Source organism: Scyliorhinus canicula, chromosome 7, assembly GCF_902713615.1.
Source record: "Scyliorhinus canicula chromosome 7, sScyCan1.1, whole genome shotgun sequence".
In the NCBI taxonomy this organism is placed as follows: Eukaryota; Metazoa; Chordata; class Chondrichthyes; order Carcharhiniformes; family Scyliorhinidae; genus Scyliorhinus; species Scyliorhinus canicula.
In genome coordinates this window covers 102701360-102728252 of record NC_052152.1, presented here as the reverse complement: position 1 = coordinate 102728252, position 26893 = coordinate 102701360, and the positions used below count along the sequence as shown (strand labels likewise).

General features: G+C 46.1%; 1 protein-coding gene and 1 non-coding gene across 2 annotated transcripts in view; one reads left to right on the top strand and one right to left on the bottom strand.

The window, feature by feature from the left end:
• The window catches only part of mid1 (midline 1), a 223485-nt gene that overhangs the window by 195260 nt on the left and 1332 nt on the right, over positions 1-26893 (bottom strand). The gene's annotated exons all lie outside the window — the stretch shown is intronic.
• On the top strand, positions 12504-12687 carry LOC119969806. Its single transcript, XR_005461475.1, has one exon. It is a non-coding gene; the product is annotated as a U2 spliceosomal RNA (small nuclear RNA).

Below are 26893 nucleotides of genomic sequence, written 5' to 3'. Positions count from 1 at the left end.
CACTGTTCCTCAACTGTTTCATAAAGTCTTTGCTCCCAATCTACCTTAGCTAGCTCTTCTCTCATCTCATTGTAATCTCCTTTGTTTAAGCACAAAACACTAGTGTTTGATTTTACCTTCTCACCCTCCATCTATATTTTAAATTGCACCATATTGTGATCGCTCCTTCCAAGAGGATCCCTAACTGTGAGATCATTAATCAATCTTGTCTTATTACACAGGACCAGATCTAGGACCGCTTGTTCCCTTGTAGGTTCCATTACATACTGTTCTAGGAAACTATCGCAGATACATTCTATAAACTCCTCCTCAAGGCTGCCTTGACTGACCTGGTTGAACCAATCGATCTGTAGATTAAAATCCCCCATGATAACTGCTGTACCATTTCTACATGCATCAGTTATTTCTTTGTTTATTGCCTGCCTCACCATAATGTTACTATTTGGTGGCCTATAAACTACTCCTATCAGTGACTTTTTCGCCTTACTATTTCGGATTTCCACCCAAATGGATTCAACCTTATCCTCCATAGCACCGATGTCATCCCTTACTATTGCCTGGATGTCATCCTTAAATAACAGAGCTACACCACCTCCCTGACTATCCACTCTGTCCTTCCAAATAGTTTGATACGCTTGGATATTTAACTCCCAGTCGTGACCATCCTTTAACCATGTTTCAGTAATGGCCACTAAATCATAGTCATTCACAATGATTTGCGCCATCAACTCATTTACCTTATTCTGAATACTACGAGTATTCAGGTAAAGTACACTTATGTTGGCTTTTATACCTCTGTAGCTACTAGTTAATTAAGCATTGCATTGAGTTACTGGTGACTATGGGTGATTAACAAGGACTAATTGTAATGAGATATTGATTTGTTATTTTAGAAAGCTGTCACGGACAGTCAAGGACACAAGCTTTCTGGATAGCTTATGTCTGGAAAGTTCAAAGTCACTGCACATTGTTTTAGCAGACAGTTTCACCAAGTTTTCAGAATTCTGCAATGTGGTCACATTCAATATGCTGCCATGATGGTATGGTAGCACAGTGGTTAGCACAGTTGATTCACAGCTCCAGGGTCCCAGGTTCAATTCCCAGCTGGGGTCACTCTGTGCGGTCTGCACGTTCTCCCCATGTCTGCGTGGGTTTCCTCCGGGTGCTCCGGTTTCCTCCTACAGTCCAAAGATGTGCAGGTTAGGTGGATTGGCCATGCTAAATTGCCCTTGGGTTAGGTAGGGTCACTGGAATGGGGTGGAGGTGTGGGCTTAAATGGTTGCTCTTTCCAAGAGCCGATGCAGACTCAAATTCTATGCTTCTATGACAAAGGCATATTTCACCAGTCCAGCCCAGAGCACTCCAGATATCAATCTCAATCTGATTATTCGGTGGAGGCAAAGTTCCATCTTAAGAAATGAAACTCCCAGGCCAGATTTTACACCCTTTTCTCCGAACACAGCTGACAGAACAAATCAGGGCGGGTGACTTTCCAGGATTGCTCAAGAATTAACGATTAATCGTCAAGAAACTGCCATAAGGCACCAGGTTATTAAAGCCATAACAACATTAAGGAAAATTGGGTGGTTTAAAATCTTTTAAATAAATTTCATTTTTTCTAATAAAAATATTGGGAGATGTGAAACCACGTTTCTTTAATGAAGAATCATCACGATTGGGAACAAGGAGTTCCAATATGTCAAAGAAGGTGGGTCACCGGAAAGATGCCAGGTGCCAGGTGACCAATGATAGGCGCCCATGGGCGGGCTGTTGGAGACGAGGTCTTGTGATTAAAACTCCAGGAACTCGGCCAATCAGAGTTGACAATTCTAGGGCAAATGGGCAACTCTAGGGTAAATATCAAAGTGTTGCTTCTCACACTTATTTTGTTTGAAGCTCCATATGTAATAATAATAGCTTATTGTCACGTGTAGGCTTCAATGAAGTTACTGTGAAAAGCCCCTAGTCGCCACATTCCGGGAAGGCTGGTATGGGAATTGAACCCGCGCTGCTGGCATTGTTCTAGCATTACAAGCCAGCGATTTAGCCTACTTGTGCTAAACCAGCCCCTGTTTCCAATTCAACTCGATAGGTGGAAATGGGAAATTACTGATAGACGCAAGGCCAAATATTCTGCTCACCTTCTGACTGCCAAGTTTACCTACAGGACAAAAGCACTATAGCTCTGAAGCATTTTAACCACCAGGTAAGGTGGGGAAAAGGGAGGTTCGATTGTCACATTCCTCATTCAGTCCCTGGTTTTAACCAAGAACACTCTGACCCAGACATGCAGGGAATGTGCTAAATCTGAGACCTGGTAATGTCTATGCAGGCCTGGACAGACTTCTTTCTGCAAATAGTACTTTAAAATTCAGTTTTGAGTAATTTGAGACATGTTGTGCTTGCGAGTAACTGGTGATTTTAGACCTGTGGTTCCCAAAGATCTCCGACTGTGCAGTTTTCCTTGCCTCATGTCTGGGTTCATTGTAGGCTGATTATCTAAAGATTGATTGCAATGAATAGTCAGCAAGTTCATTTACCATCATATCATGTGACTACCAGGACAGGAAAGGATGAACAAAATGTGCATTGATCTTTTCTCATCTGGTAATTCCTATGTCCCTTACATCAAGCATCATGCTGTGCTTGAGGATCAGTGTCTGGTTCTGCTGCATTCGCTCGTCTTTTACAGAGCAACATGACTGGTGGCAGCAATCCAGCTTTCAGAATGAAAGCAAATGATCAGCCAAGTTCTCCACTCTCAAATGCCCATTCGAAAGCAGGATGAATTTTGGGTTAGCTTGTCAGCGAAGCCACGGCCTCCCCTGGTGCTTCAGCCTGTAGTATTTGGTTCCCACAGGTGACGTGGATGAGATATCAAGGGGAACAGACAGCACTTAGGGTTGTAAACGTCAGCGGAAGATGGAATTGGAAGCAGCTAAACAATAATAGGGAGGAGGACAGCAGAGGGAGAAAAATCTCCTCAACACGATAACTGTGCAAAGTAACGTTAGAGTCCTGTACATGGATCCTTTACAGATCTGTGCTGTGGAGATTCTGGACCTGATCCGGATATGCCGAACACTTCTTTCAATCATATCAAGCAAATATATCAGAGGGGACCTTGTGTGCCAGGCTGGGCACTAATCTAGGTGTCAACCAGGGGTCAGAAGATATCTTCAACAGACTTCACCTGTATAATTTCAAACAGTGGTTGTATTCCAGATCAGTGGACAGTGTTGCCTTTGTGTAATTTAACCATGTAGTATGTGATAGCAATGCCCGTGCTCTGGTCTGAGAGATTCATTTTGCCCTTCACTGTTTGGACAATGGACTGGCAGAAGTGGTGGCTCATCAGTTCCCGATTGTAGCCGCTTGATTTTTCAATCAAATGAAGGGTATATTTTCCTCCAAGTTCTCAACGATTCCGAATGGTTCCAGTTGAAAAGTATTTAATTTCTGGAGAGATTTTAGGTCACCACTAAATGCAATAATGTTTCTGCATAGGAGTAACATCATCGCGTTGACAAGAAGTGCAAAGGGTTTAGCATGAAGACAAAGACCTGCGTTTACAAAGCGCTTTCACCACCATTGGATATCCCAATTTACACCAATTAAATACTTTTGATAGTGTCAGCCAATTTGTGCCCAACAAGCTCCTACAAATAGCAATGAAACAATGAACCGATTACCTCTTTCAGTGAAGCTTGGAGGTATAAATATTAATAAACACTTCTCACAAAGCCTTTAAGAGATCTAATTATTAAACTAGCCTAGCTTGGAAGAATTTTCTTTTCAATAATTGCCAACAAAATTTTTGGACATCCCAGTCCCAGTGACAGTCAGCATTTTTTTAAAAAATGGACATTGTTAGGTACTGTCAAATGGCAGAAAGTTCCCTGTGCCCACGTCACTCACTTCATTCACTGGCCAGTCACATTGTAGCACCCTGGTTGAGCATGTCAAACTCAGCCCCTTCACACACAAAACATTCTCAAAGGCACGAACAAACCTTTGAAATCCCAATTTCACGCACCAGCCCCCATAGCTTCGAAGCATGCTTTCTCTGTCTGAAGAAATAGCCCCAGTGCTTTATTCGGGCCCCTAACTGTAAACAAACGATGCTCTTTGATCATCCAGGTCAAGGGAAGCAGTTGGCTGAACTAAAGCATAGATTTCATCCAGTGTACATTGGCTAGAAATGTCACTTTGTCAATAGGTCAAGACCCGAGGGTGCAGCCTAATGGAGTACCAAGCCGGACTACGCAGTTGAATAGCCCCATTTACAACAATGACAATGTATTCAGATACATTTTCACTCAAATAACATTCTTCTTTGCTCAATTTTGCCTCTGTGTATTTGTGCGGGTCTGTGTAGGGGTGTATGTCCATGTGTGTATACATGTGGGTACATAAAGTGAGAACAGTGGAGGATAGGCCTACATTTTTCCCGTTTTAACTCCTAAAATCTGTAAAGGTCTGAGCAGGCCAATTAATACCAAAAATGTAATCTAGCAATGTCCAAATTGAGGCCATTGAATGTCTGACATGTCACAATTCAAATGAAATGAAATGAAAATCGCTTATTGTCACAAGTAGGCTTCAATGAAATTACTGTGAAAAGCCCCTAGTCGCCACATTCCGGCGCCTGTTCGGGGAGGCCGGTACGGGAATCGAACCGTGCTGCTGGCCTGCCTTGGTCTGCTTTAAAAGCCAAGCAGCTATACTTGCATTTCTATACCTTATTCACCAGTTTTTCCTGTTTGAGTTTGGTGAACCTGGAGGTTTGGGAGGATTCAGTTTCACTCGTGGAAAAATCCAAAATTGAAACCTAAATATTAGCAACTTGAGAAGAAGAGGGAAAGTGGCTGGGTGTCAGACATCCCTCAGCAAGCGCACTCTTATTCCTAATTTAGAAAGTCATTGGTTCATACTCCATCCCAGAGAACTCAACAAATAATTGCACACATTCCCACAAGGTGTCATGGTTACTGCAGAATCTTTCAATTTCTAAGATTGATTTTATGAGTTTTATAGAATAAAATGTATAGAATGTCTATGGTGAAGAAGGAGGCCATTCAGCCCATTGGGTCTGCACCAACCCTTGGAAAGAGTACCTTATCTACGTCCCGTCCCTACCCCCATCACCCAATAACCCCACCTAACCTTTTGGACACTAAAGAGCAATTTAGCATGGCCAATCCACCTTCTCTGCACATCTTTGGACTGTGGGAGGAAACCGGAGCACCCGGAGGAAACCTACGCAGACATGGGGAGGACGTGCAAACTCCACACAGACAATGACCCAAGGCAGGAATTGAACCCGGGACCCTGGAGCTGTGAGAAAGCAGTGCTAATCCGTGCCACCCATATATGCTGTATTTTAGCTGGATTTATTCATTATTTGTTTGGCCTGAAAGCTATTGGACTGGGTAAACACAAGTATGGTCCTCGGATGAGTTTTCCTTTCATTGGCCCAGAAAGAGAGTTTCCAGTTCAATGGCTAAATCAAGTTTTAATGAGCAGCAAAGCTTGTTTTGCTTTGAATTATTGCTTCAATACACCACATTAAAGCCAACCCTGCTGGTTGAAACCATCAACAAGCAATTCCAAATCGCTGCTGCACTCGTGAAAAAGCAGCCAACAGGCATTGTTATTTAGTACATGGATCAAATAAATGAAAGGTGGCAGCCAGCTGTACATATTGAGAAATCATGACACCATCCATGATTTTCCATCTATTCATTTAAAAAATAAATCCATCTGTTAGGGAAAATATTCAAAGTAGAAGGAATAGTTTTCGACAGAAGGTTATTCTATTTTTTTCTCAAAACAATACATTTTCATCCGAGCCAGAAGGTTGTGCATTCAAACCCCACTTTGGAGACTTGAGCACTGAAGCAGTTCATGTCCAAATGCAGCAAGACCTGGACAATATCAAGGTTTGAGTTGAAAGTGGCAAATAACATTTGTGTTAAGCGCAAGGTAATGACCATCTCCAATAAGACATGACCGAACCATCTTGCCATGACATTCATTGGCATTACCATCGCTGAATCCCCCACAATCAACATCCTGGGAGTTACCATTGACCAGAAACTGAACTGGACCAGCCATATAAATACTGTGGCTACAAGAGCAGGTCAGAGTCTAGGCATCCTGCAGCAAGGAACTCACCACCTGACCGCCCAAAGCTTGTCCACCATCTACAAAGCACAAGCCAGGAGTGTAATGGAATATGCTCCACTTGCCTGGATGAGTGCAGCCCCAATAAACTCGAGAATCTTGACACCATCCAGGACAAAGCAGCCCACCTGATTGGCACACCTTCCACAAACATTCAATCCCCCACCTCCAATGAACAGTGGCACCCGTGTGTATCATCTACAAGATGCACTGCAGGAACTCACCAAGGCTCCTTAGGCAGTTCATTTGAAACCCACGACTATTACCATCGAGAAGGACAAGGGTGCAGATACGTGCAAACACCACCACCTGCAGATTCCTCTTCAAGTCACTCAATATCCTGACTTGGAAATATATCGCTGATCTTCACTGTTGCTGGGTCAAAATCTTGGAATTCCCTCCCTAACAGCACTGTGGGTGTACTTACACCTTAGGGACTGCAGTGGTTTGACTTCTGGTGATGGGGATGTACTGAGCAGATGCACAAAAGGTGGCTCTCCTCCACAGAACTAGGAAATAGGCACTTTTGACCAAAATTAGTCCGCAAAATCGGACAAACACATCCCCTCAACCTCTACAACACACAGACAAGGAGAGCTGCCGGGTAGCAGTAGCTCCAGAGGCCGCAAAGAGGCCAAAAGCAACAGCAAAGGACAGGAGAAGTGAACGAGTGGATCGGCGGACCACCACGCTAGCAGGGAAACTAGTGGCAGGAGGTACGAGTGAGGGGGGGGGGGGGGCAATGTCGCATCGAGGAGAGGGCGGCTGGCAACAGAGAGCAGGGATGTGTGCACCATCAAAGGGGGGGATAGCTAGGAGGGTATACGGGAGGTGGGAGAGAGAACAGAGGAGGGGCGGCAACAGTAGGGAAGGAGGGGTAGGAGAAGGGGCAGAAGCAGAACCACGGGGAACAAAGAGATGGGGTGGGTGGGGAAAGAGGGCTCTAGGCTGTCTACAACAGGCCACACGAGGTAACAAGAAACAAAATGGCACCGCAAACAGCCACTTTGGAGGGTCCCCAAACAACGGAAAACCCTGGAGTACAGGGGCTCACCCACATGGCGTACACAGAGATTTAAAAAAATAATTTGAGTACCCAATTAATTATTTTCCAATTAAGGGGCAATTTAGCATAGCCAATCCACGCAACTTGCACATCTTTGGGATGTGGGGGTGAAACCCACACAGACATGGGGAGAATGTGCAAGCTCCACACGAACAGTGACCCAGGGCTGGGATTCAAACCCAGGTCGTCAGCGTCGCAGCCCCAGTGCTAACCACTGCACACATGTTACCCCGGCGTACACATAGTTGGTGGCCATTTTGGATGGCCACCTAACAGCGGGGAACCCCAGAACGCAGAGGTGCATCCTCAAGGTAATTATGGTTGATTGTGTGGGGGTAGAGAATCCCCCATTAATATAATCACCTGAATCATCAGAGGTTATTATATGTTGTATGGTTTCTTGTAAACTTTGTTAAAAAAAATATATCGTTAAAATCTCAATAAAAATATTTCAAAAATAAAAGGGACTGCAGCGGTCCAAGAAGGACCACCTTTACGCACTCGGGATGGGCAATAAATGCTGACCTAGCCAGCGATGCCCCATCCCTTAAATTAATTTTCAAAATTAATCTAATCGACTGCTCCAGTGCCGTGCTGCAGGAATGCCGTACCGTTGGAGGTACCATTTCTCAGATGAGCTATGCTACACCGCGTTTGACTTCTCAGGTGAGATGTGAACGATGCCTTGGTGCTATTTGCAGGAAAACAGGGGAGCTCTCTCTGGCTGCCTTGGTCAATCTATCTCCCTCACCCAATTTCACCACAATGGACTATCTGCTTATTTTATTTCATTGTTGTTCATGGGAGCTTGCTGTGCATAAATCCGTTGCTGCTTTTCCTGCATTACAACAGTGACTACACTTTTAAAGTAATGCATTGGCTGTAAAGCACTTTGAGATATCACAAGGTTGTGAAAGGTACTCTATAAATGCAAGTTTTTTCTTGCTAAAAGGATTTTATTGCTATAAATACATACGACACCGCACATTCCTAGTTTTGCAGGTACTATTGCACTGACGTTTACAATTCATTTCTTTTTTAATGTTATATATTCGCTTATTCCAAACCCTGCTAAAGGTATTTTATTTTTGGGTTTATAATATCACTGTGCCCTGAAACCAACTCAACCAGCTTCTCCCCTTGCTGCCTGTGTGTAGATCCCTGCCTGGGAAAAAAAAAGTTAGTAAATTGGAGACAGTGGCCACACGGAGTAGTGGCATTTCAAAATGATAGGGCCCTGGGAAGCATCCAACAATTAACATTCTTCTCGGGATTTTTACTTTTGAAAGTCTCCAGTTTGTGGTTAAAATTGTGTCAGTAATTCCACCACAACTGGCAGGATATTAAGAGGATATCATTGAACGATGTCACGGTACGGGCTTCCCTCAGGTCTGCAGGTAAGTGGCGCCTGAGTTAGGCCTGGTGGCTCTGTGCAAATAGCTCCAGTTGAGACAGAAGCTTAGCATAAGTGTCTTCTTACTGGCCCCTGGGAAATGTCCAATGACGGAAATTCCTGACAGGTGGCGGCCACTCATTGCTCTCACCCAACTATTTAGTATAAGATAGAATATGATCATCCAATCTCACCTCGTTAACTGTTACTCTGTAGTTACTCTGTGACTGAACGATCAGCACTCAACAGAATAAGCACTTGGTTTTTATTTTAATCTTTGGCCAAGTTTGAAGGTTGAAAAGAGTAGATAGAGACAGGCAGAGCGATTTGTTTTTTCCAAGGTCCTTTATGTTTTGATATCTCTGTCTGCATTCTATAGATCACAATGTTGTTCCGTTCCATAGACTGCACCATTTAATAGTCAATATTCTAGTCGATGAAATGATGGTTTGCTGCCTGTCGTGATCCTACCAAGCACATACGTGGAATAAATGATTTTACATCACTAAAGATTAAAATGATTTAATCATTAAGGGAAAATCATTGAGAGTCTTCAAGCAAATTACTTCAGGGTCTCATCCACATATAAATGGTTGTGACAGCTCAGTGGTGCTGATACTGTGCAAGAGATCCTGGATCAAATCCCACAATGACAAATTGTGAAATTGAATTAATTAAATCTGATCATTTATGGGCAAACACCACATAATTATATGGAATGCTCCAATTGTCTGCAAGGCAACTAGGGATGGGTAATAAATATTGCCGTGGGAATCTCTCTCACATCCCAAGGACATGTAAAGTCCCAAAGAACAATTTTGCTGTGCTCCTTCCTGACTACTGGAAGGCAAGCTCCAAACTATTAACTTTTCAACTCTTTTCAACTTTTCCCTGGGCCACTGGTTGGATTCTGTTGATAGTTCCATTAAATCTTTATATGTTTTTAAATCACACTCGTCTCAGCTCGAGTGGCATTGGTTTCCAATGCAGGAGTCCTACAACCAGAAGGTAAACATGCGAGCCACCATGGGCCCATCAGATCATTGGCCTTGCTGGAACTCTGCTAATTTACTTTAAGGATACCATTGGATATAAGTGGGAATTTGAGGACTCCCCCATGAGAGGAAAATTAAAAAGGAGCTCGTCACCGCTGTTATGATGATGGAAGAAAAATATCATGGAATGCACGGAAATATCGGACTTTAAAAAGACCTAGGGCGGGATTCTCCCATTCAGTGGCAGAGTATCCACGCCGTCGGAAACGCCATCGCGTTTCATGATGGCGTGAATGGGCCTCTGGGGGTACTGATTCTGGCCCCTACAGGGGGCCAGCATGGTACTGGAGCAGTTTATGCTGCTCCAGCCTCCCATCCCGGTGCGAACTGTGCGCCGCGGGATCCGCGCATGTGCAGTGGCGCCGGCGTCAACGAGGACATGCGCAGTGTTCCGCCGCCTATCCATGCATGCACGGTGGCCTCCCTCAACGCAACATGGCGCGGGAGTTCAGTGGCGGGTGCGTAAGAAAATAGGCCCAGGGAGCGAGAGGCCGACCCGCCGATCGGTGGGCCCCGATCACAGGCCAGGCCCCATCGGAGGCCCCCCCCCCCCCCCACCGGGGTCGGAGCCCCCCTCCACAGGCCAACCCCCCCCCCCCTCCCCCTCCCCCGTCCCTGTGCGCAGAGTTCCCGCCGGCTGCGACCAGGTGTGGAAGGCGCCGGCGGAACTCTGCCTTTTTAGAGCAGCCGCCCATCCGGGCTGGAGAATCGGCGGCCCCGCCGCGTACAGCGGCCTGTGGCCGGCGCCACGCCAAACACGCCGGCGCCAATGGCGTCAATTCTCTGCTCCGCAGAGAATCATGTTCCGGCATTGGGGCGGCATGGCGCGGTTGCAGGAATTCTCCGGCCCGGCGCGGGGCTGGGAGAATCCTGCCCCGAGTTTTATATTTTTTAAATGGACACAAACCCCAGAAACGCAAAAAGAGATTAACTATCATTAATGTGGTACCGTTCATGATCTATGCACATCCTAAAGTGGTTTATGCGTAATTAATTAGTTTTGGTGTAGTGCAGGGAAATGAAACAGCCAATTTACATATAATCAGGTCCCACAAATAGCAACGGGTTGAATGTTTAGGGTGGCACAGTGGTTAGCACTGCAGCCTCAACGCCAGGGACCAGAGCTCAATTCCGGCCTTGGGTGACTGTGTGGAGTTTGCACTTTCTCCACGTGTCTGCGTGGGTTTCGTCCGGGTGCTCCGGTTTCCTCCCACAGTCCAAAGATGTGCAGGTGTGATGGATTGGCCAGGCTAAATTACCCCTTAGTGTCCAAAAAGGTTAGTTGGGGTTACCAGAGATAGGGTTGGCCATGGGCCGAGGTAGGGTATCCTTTCCAAGGGTCATTGCAGACTTTAGTTTACCCTAATGTACATCTTTTTTGGGATACATGTCTTGCGCTATGTCCCTGAATGGTCTTGGCTGAAGTTTGGTGATGAGGAGCGGAGTTAAATCAGAGAAAATGCTCATTTGATTGAGGTGGTCGAAGGTGGCTGGGGTGGGGTCCAGTTTACAATGGCAGTTTTGCTGGTGAGTGGGTCTGTGCCTCTGCGCTGCTGGAGGAATGAAGATCATGGCTGTCATTGCAATTTCTTTTTTTAAATTCATTCATGAGATGTGTGTGTCACTGGTTGGGCCAATATTTATTGCCCAACCCTGAGGGCATTTAAGAGTCAACTACATTGCTGTATGCCAGACCAGGTAAGGATTTATTTTTCAAATTTTTCAAATTATGGGGCAATATAGTCTGGCCAATCAACTTACCCTGCACAACTTTTTGGTTGTAGGATAAGACCCACGCAGACACGGGGAGGATGTACACTGATGACGCATGACGGGGGAGTTAGGCACCCTCCTCCAAGTGGTCTTAAATAGTGGTTATAGTGTGGGTTTAAAGAATCCCCCATACAGGCAGTGACCTGGGGCTGGGATCAAACCCTGCTCCTCAATGTCCGGAAGCAGCAGTGCAAACCACTGCGCCACCAAGCCACCCGAGGACCAGGTAAGGACGGCAGATTTCCTTCCCTAGTGAACCAGATAGGTTTTTGCAACAATTGACAATGGTTTCATGGTCATCTACTTTTCATTCCTTTTTGTTTTTAGTGAATTCAAATTTCACCATCTGCCATGGTGGGATTAGAACCCGCGTCTCCAGAGCATTACCCTGCTTCCCTGTCCAGCGACAATACCACTGTGCCACCGCCTCCCCTGATGTTCTGGACGATTATCTCAGTTCTGTGGTGCAGATTTTTGGTGCTTGCTTTGATGAACTGCGGAATATGCTTGAGAAAATAGTAGAAGCAGAGAAGAGAATCCTGGTATTTGGGAGAGAAACCTTCCTGGTGGGGGCTCACCTTCAGTCCTTGGAAATCCTGCTGCATGGTATGTCATCTAATCTGGCTGAAGAGGAATGTTTGTGAGCCCAGTCTCTTGTGAGGAGTGGGGGGTGAGACCCCGACTAAGCTTGAGAATTAGCTGCCATGTTTTCACAATCTTGCCTTGAAGGCTGGGTATTTCAGGTCTGGCGGAACACATTGTATCTGGTCTTCGTGCCTGGGGTCAGTTGGGAGGTCCCGACCATTGGTCTCGTATGCTTGACACGAGGGGTTAGAGGTAACTGCTCCCTCCCTGCTGAGGCCTAGTTTTCTTGCCACCGGGGCATCGACGTGGCGGAGGTGAAGGCGCTTCCTTCGATGGAACTTTTGAGAGATCCGCAGGGACATTCGGCAATCCTGTCATTGCCTTGGCCATTCCAAGCACGGCGGGTGGTTTTATTATCCTGCTGTTCATCAATAATCCTGGACTCATCGCTTCTCGACCTTTTGGCTAAGATCAAGTGTAGTATCGGCCTTTTGGCTAAGATCAAGTCTCGGCCTTTTGGCTAAGATTGAGCGTAGATTGAGCCTTTTGGCTCAGATCTGGTATGTCTTCTTTATGGAGACCATGAATTTGATTCAATTTGAATTTGTTTTTGGAGCAGGTAAAGAGCTGGATTAGGGGTTTGCCTCTGTCCACACTCTGAGCCCTGGCTGTGTAACTAAGATAAAGTAATAAAAAACATTTTAAAAATAAAAAAATAATCCTGGACTCTATTCCCTTGTGGTTCTGCTGTTGATTTCATGTTGCTGCCTTTTCTCCTGACAAAGGTGTGCAATGTTTGAGTACGAGGGCAAGGGTTGTCTGTTATCCTGTTTTGGCAAAAACCAGACTGAGTCAGTAATGTGGCATGTGGTTTGTGCAGAGTCTTGTCCTTTTTTTTTAATTTGCTGTAATCCTTGAATTTACAAAGGGGGAGCACGTTTTAGACACCAAAGGGTCATCTGGACTCGAAACGTTAGCTCTTTTCTCTCCCTACAGATGCTGCGGACCTGCTGAGAATTTCCAGCATTTTCTCTTCAGATAGGTTCCCCCGGAGGTTGAAGAAAGCCTCCAGGTAGAGCTCATTGTATCGGGTTTTTATTTTGTATTTTTATTACTTTGAGCCTTGAGAATCTGTGCTGATCTCCTACAAAGGCCCGGACAGATCAAGTGTCCTGCAGAGGACAGAGTTCCTTGTGATTCTTATATGTTGGCATTTTTGGAGCTTTTGGATTCAGGGTAAATGTGGGTGGCACGCGCCTGGGTGTGGTTGTTTAACCCTTGTTCAATTTGTTCAAGTGAGAGTCTGCGTGCTGTGGATTTGTGCTGTTAGAGCTCTTCTTTGGTTTAGAGGTACGCATGGTGGGGGAGTTAGGTGTCCCTCTCCAAGTAATCTTATATAGTGGTTATCGTGTGGGTTTAAAGAATCCTTGATTGGCTTCTGCAGGGGTAGGGAAGGAGCTGATATCCGAGGGGAGGAGGTTACGGCCTGTCATTGTGCCTGTGATGTTGTTGATAAGAGTTTTTCATTCATTTAGAGTACCCAGTTCATTTTCTTCCCAAATATGGGGCAATTTAGCGTGTCCTGCACATGTTTGGGTTGTGGGGGTGAGACCCACGCACACACGGGGAGAATGTGCAAGCTCCACATGGACAGTGCACAAAGGGCCGGTATCAAACCCGAATATAGGCGCTGTGAGACAGCAGTGCCAACCATTGCATCACCGTGTCGCCCCCATAATGGGAGAGAGTTGAGGGATATATGTACTGGTGTGAAACAGAACATGGCACAAAGAGCTTATATTCTTGTAGTCGTAATCTGGGGGTTCAGATAGTGGACAGTGCTCACACTCGGGAGGTCAGATACTGGAAAGTGCCAACACCCGTGAGGTCAGATAGCAGACAGTGCTCACACGCGGGAGGTCAGATACTGGAAAGTGCCAACACCCGTGAGTTCAGATAGTAGACAGTGCCGACAAGCATGATTTCAGATAATGGAGAGTGCCAACACTCTCGAGTGCCGACGCTCGCAACTCGAGATACCGGACAGTGCTCACACTCACGAGTTCAGATATTGGACAGTGATCACGCTCGAGAATTCAGATAGTGCTCACACATGGTGTTCAGATACGGGACAGTGCCGACATCCGGGGGTTCAGATACTGCACCGTGCTCACGCTCACGAGTTCAGACACTGGACAGTGCTCACACTCAGGAGTTTAGATACTGGACAGTGTTCACACTCGTCACACTCGGGAGTTCAGATACTGGACAGTGCTCACACTCGGGAGTTCAGATACTAGACAGTGTTCACACTCGGGAGTTCAGATACTGGACAGTGTTCACAATCGGGGGTTCAGATACTGGACGGCGTTCACACTCGGGAGTTCAGATACTGGACAGTGTTCACACTCGGGAGTTCGGATACTGGGCAGTGCTCACGCTCACGAGTTCAGATACTGGACAGTGCAGACACTGGACAGTGCTGACACTCAGGAGTTCAGATACCGGACAGTGTTCACACTCGGGAGTTCAGATACTGGACAGTGTTCACACTCGGGAGTCCAGATACTGGACAGTGTTCACACTCGGGAGTTCAGATACTGGACAGTGTTCACACTCGGGAGTTCAGATACTGGACAGTGTTCACACTCGGGAGTTCAGATACTGGACAGTGTTCACACTCGGGAGTTCAGATACTGGACAGTGTTCACACTCAGGAGTTCAGATACTGGACAGTGTTCACACTCGGGAGTTCAGATACTGGACAGTGTTCACACTCGGGAGTTCAGATACTGGACAGTGTTCACACTCGGGAGTTCAGATACTGGAGAGTGTTCACACTCGGGAGTTCAGATACTGGACAGTGCTCACACTCGGGAGTTCAGATACTGGACAGTGTTCACACTCGGGAGTTCAGATACTGGACAGTGCTCACACTCGAGAGTTCAGATACTGCACCATGCTCACACTCAGGACTTCAGATACTGGAGAGTGTTCACACTCGGGAGTTCAGATACTAGGCAGTGTTCACACTCAGGAGCTCAGATACTGGACAGTGCAGACACTGGGCAGTGCTCACACTCGGGAGTTCAGATACTGGACGGTGTTCACACTCGGGAGTTCAGATACTGGACAGTGCTCACACTCGAGAGTTCAGATACTGGACAGTACAGACACTGGACAGTGCTCACACTCGGGAGTTCAGATACTGGACGGTGTTCACACTCGGGAGTTCAGATACTCGACAGTGTTCACACTCGGGAGTTCAGATACTGGAGAGTGCAGACACTGGACAGTGCTCACACTCGGGAGTTCAGATACTGGGCAGTGTTCACACTCGGGAGTTTAGATACTGGACAGTGCTCACACTCGGGAGTTCAGATACTGGACAGTGTTCACACTCGGGAGTTCAGATACTGGACAGTGCTCACACTCGGGAGTTCAGATACTGGGCAGTGTTCACACTCGGGAGTTCAGATACTGGACAGTGTTCACACTCGGGAGTTCAGATACTGGACAGTGCTCACACTCGGGAGTTCAGATACTGGACGGCGTTCACACTCGGGAGTTTAGATACTGGACAGTGCTCACACTCGGGAGTTCAGATACTGCACAGTGCAGACACTGGACAGTGTTCACACTCAGGAGTTTAGACACTGGACAGTGCTCACACTCGGGAGTTCAGACACTGGACAGTGCTCACACTCGGGAGTTCAGACACTGGACAGTGCTCACACTCGGGAGTTCAGATACTGGACAGTGCTCACACTCGGGAGTTCAGATACTGGACAGTGCTCACACTCGGGAGTTCAGATACTGGACATTGCTCACACTCGGGAGTTCAGATACTGGACAGTGCAGACACTGGACAGTGCTCACACTTGGGAGTTCAGATACTGGACGGTGTTCACACTCGGGAGTTCAGATACTGGACAGTGCAGACACTGGACAGTGCTCACACTCGAGAGTTCAGGTACTGGACAGTGTTCACACTCAGGAGTTTAGATACTGGACAGTGCTCACACTCGGGAGTTCAGATACTGGGCAGTGCAGACACTAGACAGTGTTCACACTCGCTAGTTCAGATACTGCACAGTGTTCACACTCGGGAGTTCAGATACTGGACAGTGCTCACACGCGGGAGTTCAGATACTGCACAGTGCTCACACTCGGGAGTTCAGATACTGCACCGTGCTCACACTCAGGACTTCAGATACTGGAGAGTGTTCACACTCGGGAGTTCAGATACTAGGCAGTGTTCACACTCGGGAGTTCAGATGCTGGACAGTGTTCACACTCGGGAGTTCAGATACTGGACAGTGTTCACACTCGGGAGTTCGGATACTGGGCAGTGCTCACACTCGGGAGTTCAGATACTGGACAGTGCAGACACTGGACAGTGCTCACACTCAGGAGTTTAGATACTGGACAGTGCTCACACTCGAGAGTTCAGATACTGGACAGTGCAGACACTGGACAGTGCTCACACTCGGGAGTTCAGATACTGCACTGTGCTCACACTCGGGAGTTCAGATACTGGACAGTGTTCACACTCGAGAGTTCAGATACTGGACAGTGCAGACGCTGGACAGTGTTCACACTCGGGAGTTCAGATACTGGACAGTGCAGACGCTGGACAGTGTTCACACTCGGGAGTTTAGATACTGCACAGTGCTCACACTCGGGAGTTCAGATACTGCACAGTGCAGACACTGGACAGTGTTCACACTCGGGAGTTTAGATACTGGGCAGTGCAGACACTAGACAGTGTTCACACTCGAGAGTTCAGATACTGCACAGTGCTCACACTCGGGAGTTCAGATACTGGACAGTGCAGACACTGGACAGTGCTCACACTCGAGAGTTCAGATACTGCACAGTGCTCACACTCGGGAGTTCAGATACTGGACAGTGCAGACACTGGACAGTGCTCACACTCGGGAGTTCAGATACTGGACAGTGCTCACACCCGGGAGTTCAGATACTGGACAGTGCTCACACTCGGGAGTTCAGATACTGGACAGTGCAGACACTGGACAGTGCTCACACTCGGGAGTTCAGATACTGGACAGTGCTCACACCCGGGAGTTCAGATACTGGACAGTGCTCACACTCGGGAGTTCAGATACTGCACAGTGCTCACACTCGGGAGTTCAGATACTGGACAGCGCTCACACTCGGGGGGTGAGATACTAGACAGTGCCGACATTGTTCAGCAGACATATAAATCACCAGAACACACCATCACCCTTCACCAAATTAAAAGCCGAGAGACTCCTGGGGTTGAACATTAAGCTGGAAGTTGGGTGCAGGTCTGATACCAGACAGTGTGCACAATTCTGAGGTCTGACACGTTCAGATCTGCTGGCCCTCCAACTCACCTGCAGCTTTCTAAGGCAAGACATCTGGGCACCCCGCATTAAGGCAATTAACGTGCCGTGAGCCATTTATTGGCTGCAGTGTGAGCCTCCGACTTTTATACTGTAGTCAACGGGGTTTGGCAGGCACCCAACTTCCAGCTTAAAGTTCAACCCCAGGAGTCTCTGGGCTTTTAATTTGGTGAAGGGTGATGGCGTTTTCTGGTGATTTATATGTCTGCTGACCAATGTTGGGAGCCTGGTCATTGGGGGAAATTGTACATAGTAAGTGAAACCTCAAGCATCCGACCACAATTGGCCACATAGATGGAATAGAAGGAGAATAGCAGCTATCTCCTACAACTTGCATTCTTGTTTGTGAGGAGGCCTTGCCACTGCTTTAGATTTTGTGGGCATTTGGCAGGACAGTTGATTGCAAGTTACTAACACTCCGGAGTGACTGTTTTGTATCTCCACGTACCTCTGTTTTCCCTTTTGAAAATAATGAGGAGTGTTGGAAATATTCACAGGCTGCTTCTCAACCCGTTGAACCATATCATGAACAGATCCTGGGACGGGACTTGAACCTGGAGCAGCTAGCCAGAGACCGGGACGCAATCTACTGAGGCACAGGTTGTCCCTTCAACACGGGCTCAACTAAACTAAAAACAGGTAAAAGTATCATTCCTTCTTTATCGACACCCATAACACCAAACGATTCCTCTCAAACAAGAGTTCTGACTGAAATCAAGTTGTGATTATTTTTTATTAATCACCTTGTAATTATTAAGCTATTACTGTGTAGTTTTTAAAAAGCTGCTCACTCCTCTGACCTTGTAATTAGATTGAAGCACAATCAAGTACATTATTGCCTCAGTACTTTATTTATAATTACCATGTAGTTGTTCACACAGTTGCACCGTATTTGACGTGCACCAACTGTGCAAGCAATTTAGGTTATTTATTAATAATATTGTCTGTGCTTTGAATTTTAAAAATCTGCAGAACTTGCACTGTACGGTTTCCAAAGAGACAAATTAGACTCCAGGTACCTACATAGCTAGTTGATATTCTGGCCAGAGGTTGGAGAGAGGGTGAGAGTGGGGAGCTAGGTGGAGGAGTGGATTCAGTTTGGGGGAGGGGGTGGGAAGGTCATTGGGAGAAGAATTGACAGAGAATTGTAAGATAACGTGAAGGAGCAATGACCAGCCATGAGGGATTGTGATTTATAAGAGACGTGGTGATTACATGATTTCTAACATTACAGATGCTCACATTTGATTTAAAGAGAGATGCACTGAATATCCCACAGGTATCATGCTCTAATTGCAAGCAGGATGACACTTTTGCAACGCTAATTATAACATTTTACATCTCAGTTAGTGAATCCATGAAAATAACTCTATTGTTGTCCAGTCTTGATCATTTTAAGGATCATTTTCAGCATCCTTTTTGACTTTCGTTTTTGACAAAGATTCTGCACTAATGAACTACAATGAACTACAAACTGATGAACTCCCAGGTTGTTAAGAATCCTCTGTAATTCTCTGCTTCTTTTCATCAAGTGGCTAATTTGACCTGCCACCGATTCACATGGATACTGTCGTGCAGTGGGTTGGGGCAACAATTAGTGTTGCCGAGGACTGGGGGGAGTGATGTACATGTTCAGAAAAACTTCATCCACTAAGTACAGCAACTGGTTGTGCGTCCCCCAGATGAGCACTGGGAAGAGATTAAATACCCATCAGCTTCCCTACCATCCCCCCCCCCCCCCCCCCCCCCCCCAAAACAACAAAATGGGAAACGCACCAATATCTAGGGATAACGACAGAGATGGGGAGGGAAAAGGACACGGACGAATTTGAAAACGAGGATGAGAATTTTAAAATTGAGGCAGCTTCAACTTTTCTGCTCCTCTTCGAAATAGGGCTATGTGATCCTGCTACTCGCTGAGTGATAACTGTGTGTGTATGGGGAAGCAAACTACTGATGGCAGTTCTCTGACTGTAAGAAATAGATAGGATGTGGGAACCAGGGCGAGTGCAGTCCTTCCACTAGACAACAGTGGCAGGGCAGTGCAGGGAGAGGTTGGAGTCAGCCATGTCAAAGACTTCAGATGATCATCAAGGCCGAGGAGAGATAATTTACCTTTGTCATAGTCACATAGGATAACAATCTTAAAAAAGCACAGCTAAAAGTCTGAGGATCACACTCAGGTCCTCTCATCCAGTTAGTGGATGAGCTGCATGAATGAGGCATGAGGAGCAAGTTAGGCAACGGTGTCAGTCATGACACGTTTGTTCTTTCATGACAACTGTGTCAGGTATGAACAATTAATGGCACTCAACCCTGAGTCAACTGATCATCCAGCCAGAAGTGCCAATGTCAGTTTACAGACTTGGCGGAGTTGTGAGCAAGCTTATAAATTATACTTTATACTCAGTCCCCGTTTACATCTAATAAAAGCTGACTTTCACCAGCCTAGAAATTGAATAATTAATTTTAACTAGAGTCTGCCCTCTGGCCGAATGCTGTTTTGTCTCTGAGGCAATTAGGTCTCCTGAAACGTATCTTAATATTCCCCACAGATTTATTGCTTAATATTGCGATGGGTTGGGAGTGCAACATATGGAACGCATAAAAAAGTTTATTAACATCTAAATTCAATTACATTCATTTCAGATGACCAGTACGCTGCCAAAAGGCCTCAGACTTTGAAACACAAGGTACTTTTGGAGATCTTGAGTGTTTGGAGTGTAATTTATCGTGTGTACCAACAGTCAGGGTATCGGAGACCATTTCAAAAACTTTGGAAAGGCACAGCAATCTCCCCTTTTGGCTTAATTTCTAACTGATATTGCCATCTATTCATGACCAAGGTTGCACTAAGTCTGGTGGCAATTTATAAGGGGCAAGACATTGACCAGCATTTTTGAGAGATGATGGTAGCACTCCTCTTCTTTGAATACATCAGCCAATGAGCCTCATGACGATCACTATCACCAAGGTGTGTACAGGTGGTAGGAGTTTATGCTTGACACGAGTTTGAAGCCAGACTGCTGCCTTTGGCTTGTCAACATGGATTGTATTGTTCCGAGTCCCTTTGCCAAGGTGGAAGTTCGCTGCAGATGGAGATAACTGGTGAATGGAAATCTCATGGGCCTGGAACTTTCCCCCTTTCCTTGGGTGCGCACACTAATTCGGGTGTAAATTGGCACGACCACAAAAAGGACGAAGAGAGGTTGAGAGAATATTTTTGGGAGTTTAGCAAGGCAACTAGTGTTCAAGAAGGAGGCAACCATCATCATTTCAGGGCAAGTAGGGATGGGTATTGAAGCTTGGCCTTGCCAGTGATGCTCACATATCGAGAATTCATTTGAAATGCTTAACGTGATTGTGGTGCTTGGTTGTTGAAGTTGCTCGACAGTGAAGCAATACATCGAACAGCCTTTACATGACGTGAACACACATCCATCCATAGATCATACAGCTAGCTAGACTGTAACGTATTGAATGATATTAAGTGAAAGTCGTCACAGTCCCAGGGGCTGCTCTCCCCTTTTGACACAAAGCTGACTGGTGGTGATTTAACCTGAGGGCCACCACACCTCAGGTAATGTGCAAGTTTAAGAAGGAGGGACCTTCATGGATAACCTCAGCCAGTATGGGAATTGAACTCGCGCTGTTGGCATTGCCCCGCATCACAAACCAAGTATAGAATTGAATTACCCTTGCATCTAGTTTGTGTTTTAGTTGTTTGCTATTAATCATAACAGACTTTCATTATTATAGTTGTGTCTGTATCTGCAATCCAATTTTTTCAATTAATCCTTGTTTTGTATGACAGACATGCTTGTAAAGTTGAAGGGTACGAAGAAAGAATCGGCATTTATATAGTGCCTTTCAGAACCTCAGGACGCTGGACAACCAATTGCAAACCTTTGAATCTGTAGAAAACACAACACCAATTTGCACATATCCAATAACAACCAGATCATGTGGTTTTGTCATGTTGGATGTCGAATACATTTTTGTGGAATAAATCACAGGAATCGTCCTGCTCTTTATCAAAATGGAATATTTTACGTTCACCAGAACGTGCACAGCACCTGATAATCTATATACGTTCACTAGGCTGAGAGATGAATGTTGGTGCTGCAGTCCATGTCAGCTGGGTGTTGTGATCAAATCACTGGACTGGAGCACTTTTCAAACATTTTCCTTAAAATACAAGGAACCTGTAACTTGTTAAGGTCCTTCCTGTTAATTCCCTTAGTATCCTTTCTTTTATTTTACCATTCTCATTTTTGATCCATGGGTGATTAATCGGCACATATCTTTCATTCAAAAAGCAAAGAGAAGAGGACTTTAGAAGTTACAGGGAGAACACTCAGGTAGTCTCTGCTAGTTTGATCAGGAGCTTCAGACTTTTTGGCACCAGAGAGAGAGAGAGAGAGATGGGGTGGGTGTGACTCGGTTTGATTGATTGGCTGGGGGCCAATAATTTGGCCCAAAAGGCCATGTTGTGCCTGGGAGCGGGTGGTGATTGGACAGTGTCCCAGTGGAATGATTTCAGAGTCCCAAGGAGCTTAGGTTGACTCCTGGAAGTACAGGGACAAGGACTCTCTCTCCCGCTCTCTTCCGGGTTTTCTCCAGAAAGGCTGAGTAAACTGTATTTCTGGAACTGCCGAGAACCTGAATGAACGAATCTACAGGAAAACTATTACAGGCTGCAAACAAAAACCAGGACCCTCGCTCCCTCTCCAGAAAGGCTATGAGTGCTGTATTTCTGAAACTACAGAGGCCTGACTGAATCTACAGTAAAGCCTTGCACTGAAAGTACAGTTGGAAGAGGAGTAAGATGCTTAAAGACAACCTTCTGAAACAAAGACTTATTTTCTTTTTAACTTTTTTTTTACACCCCCCTCTTCCCCTCTGTGTTTGTCTGTCTTGTGTGTGTGTGTGTGTGTGTGTATATAGAGGGTGGGGAGCAACTTAAAGTGGGGAATTAGTAATTAGATAATAGTTAACCAGTTGCATTTGTTGCATACTTCATTACAGTATTGTTATTATTAAAAGATAATTGTGTTTACATTTACAAACCTGGTGACTGTAATTACTGAGCAGCCAAGGGTCAAAGACTTTGGATATTTTTCTGAGAATTACTGGTTAATTCACTTGTGCTCTGACTCCAGGTCAAGTGGGGCTGGAATTGACCGCACACTAGCCCAGGGTGGGGTCGTAAAAGACTTTAAGTGAAAACAGCTGAGGTCCCCAGAGATGAAAGTTAGGGTTGTTGCATTTTAATTTGCACATCAAATGGTATGAAGTGACTTGTCTGAATCCAGGCACTGCCTGCCAGCTCCAGCTGCAAACAGCAAGATAGTCACATCAGGCGGCTATGAATCTTCCACTCTGCAGTCCTGGTGACTTGGAAAACAAGAGGTGTCAGTTTTCAGACCCATCCCAATGAACAAATCCACATTGTTTATGGAGAGCCAGCCATCCACTTTCCAAAAAAAAAGAGGGAAGTGCCTGGAAAAGGCAAAGCTGCTTTAACTGATAGGGTGAGGGACATGATTTTATCCAGGCAAACATCCAAAAACAATAACTGGTGCTTTCCAATACATCCTGAGTTTCCAGCTATAGATTTTCTGTGGGATTGTTCATGTGAGGGAAATAAAATTAGATTACACGAGAAGCATAAAGACCACATTGGAAAATTATTCCATTTTAACTCCAATGTGACTGAGTAAAACAAAAAGCTCAAAATCAATCAAGTACAGTTTGTCTGAAAAGGGAGCCCGGTTTCAGAAGGAAATTAATGAGAGTTAGGAGAAGTTGGGGGTCTGTGACGATATGCGTGTAAAATAAATTTTTTTTAAAAAGACTTCCATTTATAAAACATATTTCCCAACTTCAGCACACCCCAAGTGCTTTATAGTCAATGAAGCACTTTTGAAGGGGAGTCACTGCTCTAAAGTAGAAGTGGCAGCCCATTTGTGCACAGAAATGTAATAATGACCAGATAATTAGTCGTTCGTGCTTTTGATTGAGGAAAAATCAGTGGCCTGGGCACTGAGGATATCTTCCTTGTTCTTCCTTAAAATAGTGCCAAGGGATATTTTACACCCGCTTGAGGGAGCAGGAGGTGCTCTGGTTCAACATCTCATCCAAAAGATGGATTAAAGCCTGCACAGGCTGTGCGCTTATTTCTTTACAATGTTCCTAGTTGGCCATCTCTGTTTGTCGCCATTGTCCTGCTAAGCCTGCACTGAATACCCCATAGCCTCCACTCAAAAGGAGGGAAAGCCAGGACAGTTGCTGACTTGTGTCAAAGCCGTGAGCAGGCTGGAGCATTGAGAATGTGTCAGATTTGATTCTTTTCCCACTGTGTGCCTATGAATGAAACCATGCAGGAAATCCACACTCCAAACGTGAAAATAAAAAAAACCCGAGGGCAAAGTTTTTGTAAGCTGTTCATCGCTCCGCAAGTAAATTATTTTTCTTGAGCAAGGGGTTCGGACTGAAAGAGCATTTCATTGGAGACAAAACCTATTATTGGCAATAGAGGAACGCGCAAACAAGGAAAGTAGCTGGCTGTGGGTGTAGAAATGGAAGCAGTGTGGGCAGTTAGTAAAGTGGGCAATAATACCCAGAAACACTGTGGAGTTGGTGGCACAGAATGAAATTGAGTACCATATCAAAGTAACCTGCAGCCCGGGCCAGTTCCTTTCTTGGCTTGTCAGAGTTAGAAATCAATCACTTTTACTTGTCCTGTGTATTTCAGTAAACATTGTGCCTGCCCTTCTCTCCCTGACCCCAGCTAAAAGCACTGGTTATCAGAATACACCAGGTTTGTTATGATTCCACACAGGTTCAGTGGAGGCTTATTTTTGCATTGATACCTCTCCCTCTGAGAGAGGAACAACAAACAAAGCTGTTTAGCTGAGAATAGCTAAGTGAATATATAAAGAACTTACATTTATCACATTTACACCTTTCACATTCCAAAACACTTTGCAAATATCAAAGTATTTCTCAAAGTGTAATCTCGGTTATATAGGAAAAAGAGGCCGTCAATTTGTACCAAGTGCCCACAATCAGCAATTCGATAAGGAGCAGATTTGTGCTGAAGGATGCACTAAAACATGGGGCAGCCACCACAGAGGCTCAATGGGGGTAGGTTCCTGTCTAAGACCTTTCAGCCACAGTGATCTTAGGGGAGGTGAATTGTGTTGAACTTATTCAGGTTGTATGACTCACATTGAATGTATACAGTGAATATTACATGGATCACAATTGTATTGAAGCATCTCAGATTGCAACTTGATCTATGTAGACAACTTAAAACATCTTGCATAACGACCATTTTGAAATGTCTGTAAACTATATTGAAGCGCCTCAGAGTGTAACATGATGTATGTAGAGAATCTGAATATTACTGCACTTTGTGCGATGGCCTCTTTGAAACGCTTGTAATGTTCTTTCAGATATTTACAAACAAAGTATGTTTTTGCTCAGCAATTAAGTTTTTTAAAATAAATTTAGGAGTACCCAATTCATTTTCTCCAATTAAGGTGCAATATAACGTTGTCAATCCACCTCCCCGAACATCTTTGGGTTGTGGGGGCGAAACACGCAAACACGGGGAGAATGTGCAAACTTCACACGGACAGTGACCCAGAGCCGGGATCGAACACAGGTCCTCAGCGCCGTGAGGCAGCATTGCTAACCACTGTGCCACTGTGCTGCCCCTGCAATTAATGTGGAGGGATAAATATTGGACAGAATCATAGAATTTACAGTGCAGAAAGAGGCCACTTGGCCCTCCGAGTCTGCACAGGCTCTTGGAAAGAGCACCCTACTCAAGCCCACGCCTCCACCCTAACTCCATAATCCCACCTCATCTTTTTTGGACACCAAGGGCAATTTATCATGGCCAATCCACCTAACCTGCACATCTTTGGACTGTGGGAGGTATCTGGAGCACCCGGAGGAAACCCACGTAGACACGAGGGCTGTGATTCTCCCAACGGGAGTCTAAGTGTCGACACCAGAGTAAAAACCGGAGTGTTTTACTGCGGCGTTGGCGCCCGTTCCCAGAGCCCTATTCTTCCCCCCTCCATGGGGCTAGTCGGGGCATTGTGCGGTTTACGGGGGCGGGGTCTGGGCGTGGCGTCAGAGACCCGCCGCGGCGCCTTGTGTCCCGCGCATGCGCAGTTGGGCCGGCGCCAACTAGTGCATGCGCGGTTACCTTGCAGAGCGCTCTGGCCCCTCACTAACATGGTGCTGGGGTTCTGGGGCCGGCTGCAGAAGGAAGTAGGCCCAGTTTTGGGGGGGGGGGGAAAGAAAGAGAGGCCGGCCCACCGATCGGTGAGCCCGATCGTGGGCCAGACACCATTGGAGGTCCCCCCCGGGAACAGAGCCCCCATCCCCCCAACAAGTCTCCCTGCCCCAAGCCTTCGCGACGAGTAGCCGCCGGCAGCGACCAGGTGTGGACGGTGCCGGCGGGACTCAGCCGTTTACGCGCGGCCGCTCAGCCCATCCAGGCCGGAGAATCGCCGCTCTCCATTTGTGGCGATTCGCGTGGCGTTGGTTTTGAGGGGGTGGCAGAATTGCGTGCGGGTGTCGGGGCGGCGTGGTGTGATTTGCACGGCACCCCAGCTATTCTCCCACCGGCGGGGGGCAGAATATCACCCGTGGAGAACGTGCAGATTCTGCACAGACAGTGACTTAAGACGGGAATCGAACCTGGGACCCTGGAGCTGTGAAGCAACTGTGCTGCCGTGCTGCCCTAATAGGATACTTGGAGAAACCCCTGCTCTTTAAATTGTGATGTGGGATATCTACATCCACTGGAGAGGGCAGAAGCAACCTTGGGTTAATGTCTCAACCGAAGAATGACGTCTCGGACAGTGTAGCAGCCCTCAGTGCCAACCTGGATTATGTGTTTAAACTTCTGTGGTCAGTCTGGAGCCTGCAGTGTGCTGACTTTGATGTGACAGTGCAGTCAGTTGAGCCATACAGCTGACTTTAGCCCCACCAATATAGTTTTGGGATTCAGTGAGGGATATTAGTTGAACAAAGAATCGATTCAGAAATAATCCTCACCCTCTCAGCAAGAATGGGCAGCAAAGAAGACTCTCTATTGGTGAGGATGTCTCAGAGTATATTCTCATTTTATTTGAAGTGAACTTTATGTTCTCTCAATCGCAAGTCATTGGAAACAAAGTAAATTCTTCTGATATGTTCCTTTTTCCCTCCTTGCTCTTTACCATAAACTCAAACAAGAGATAAGTTCCAAATAGTTTACATGTGTGTGTGTGAGAGAGGGGGGGGGGGGGGGGGGGGGGGATGCGGATCGAAGGGGAGATTGCTCACACAATGCTGCGTTTTATCCACTGCCTGACCTCTGCAGGTCACCAAGAGAATCACATACAAGTGCCGGGAGTGCCAGAGCCTGAACCATTTGCAA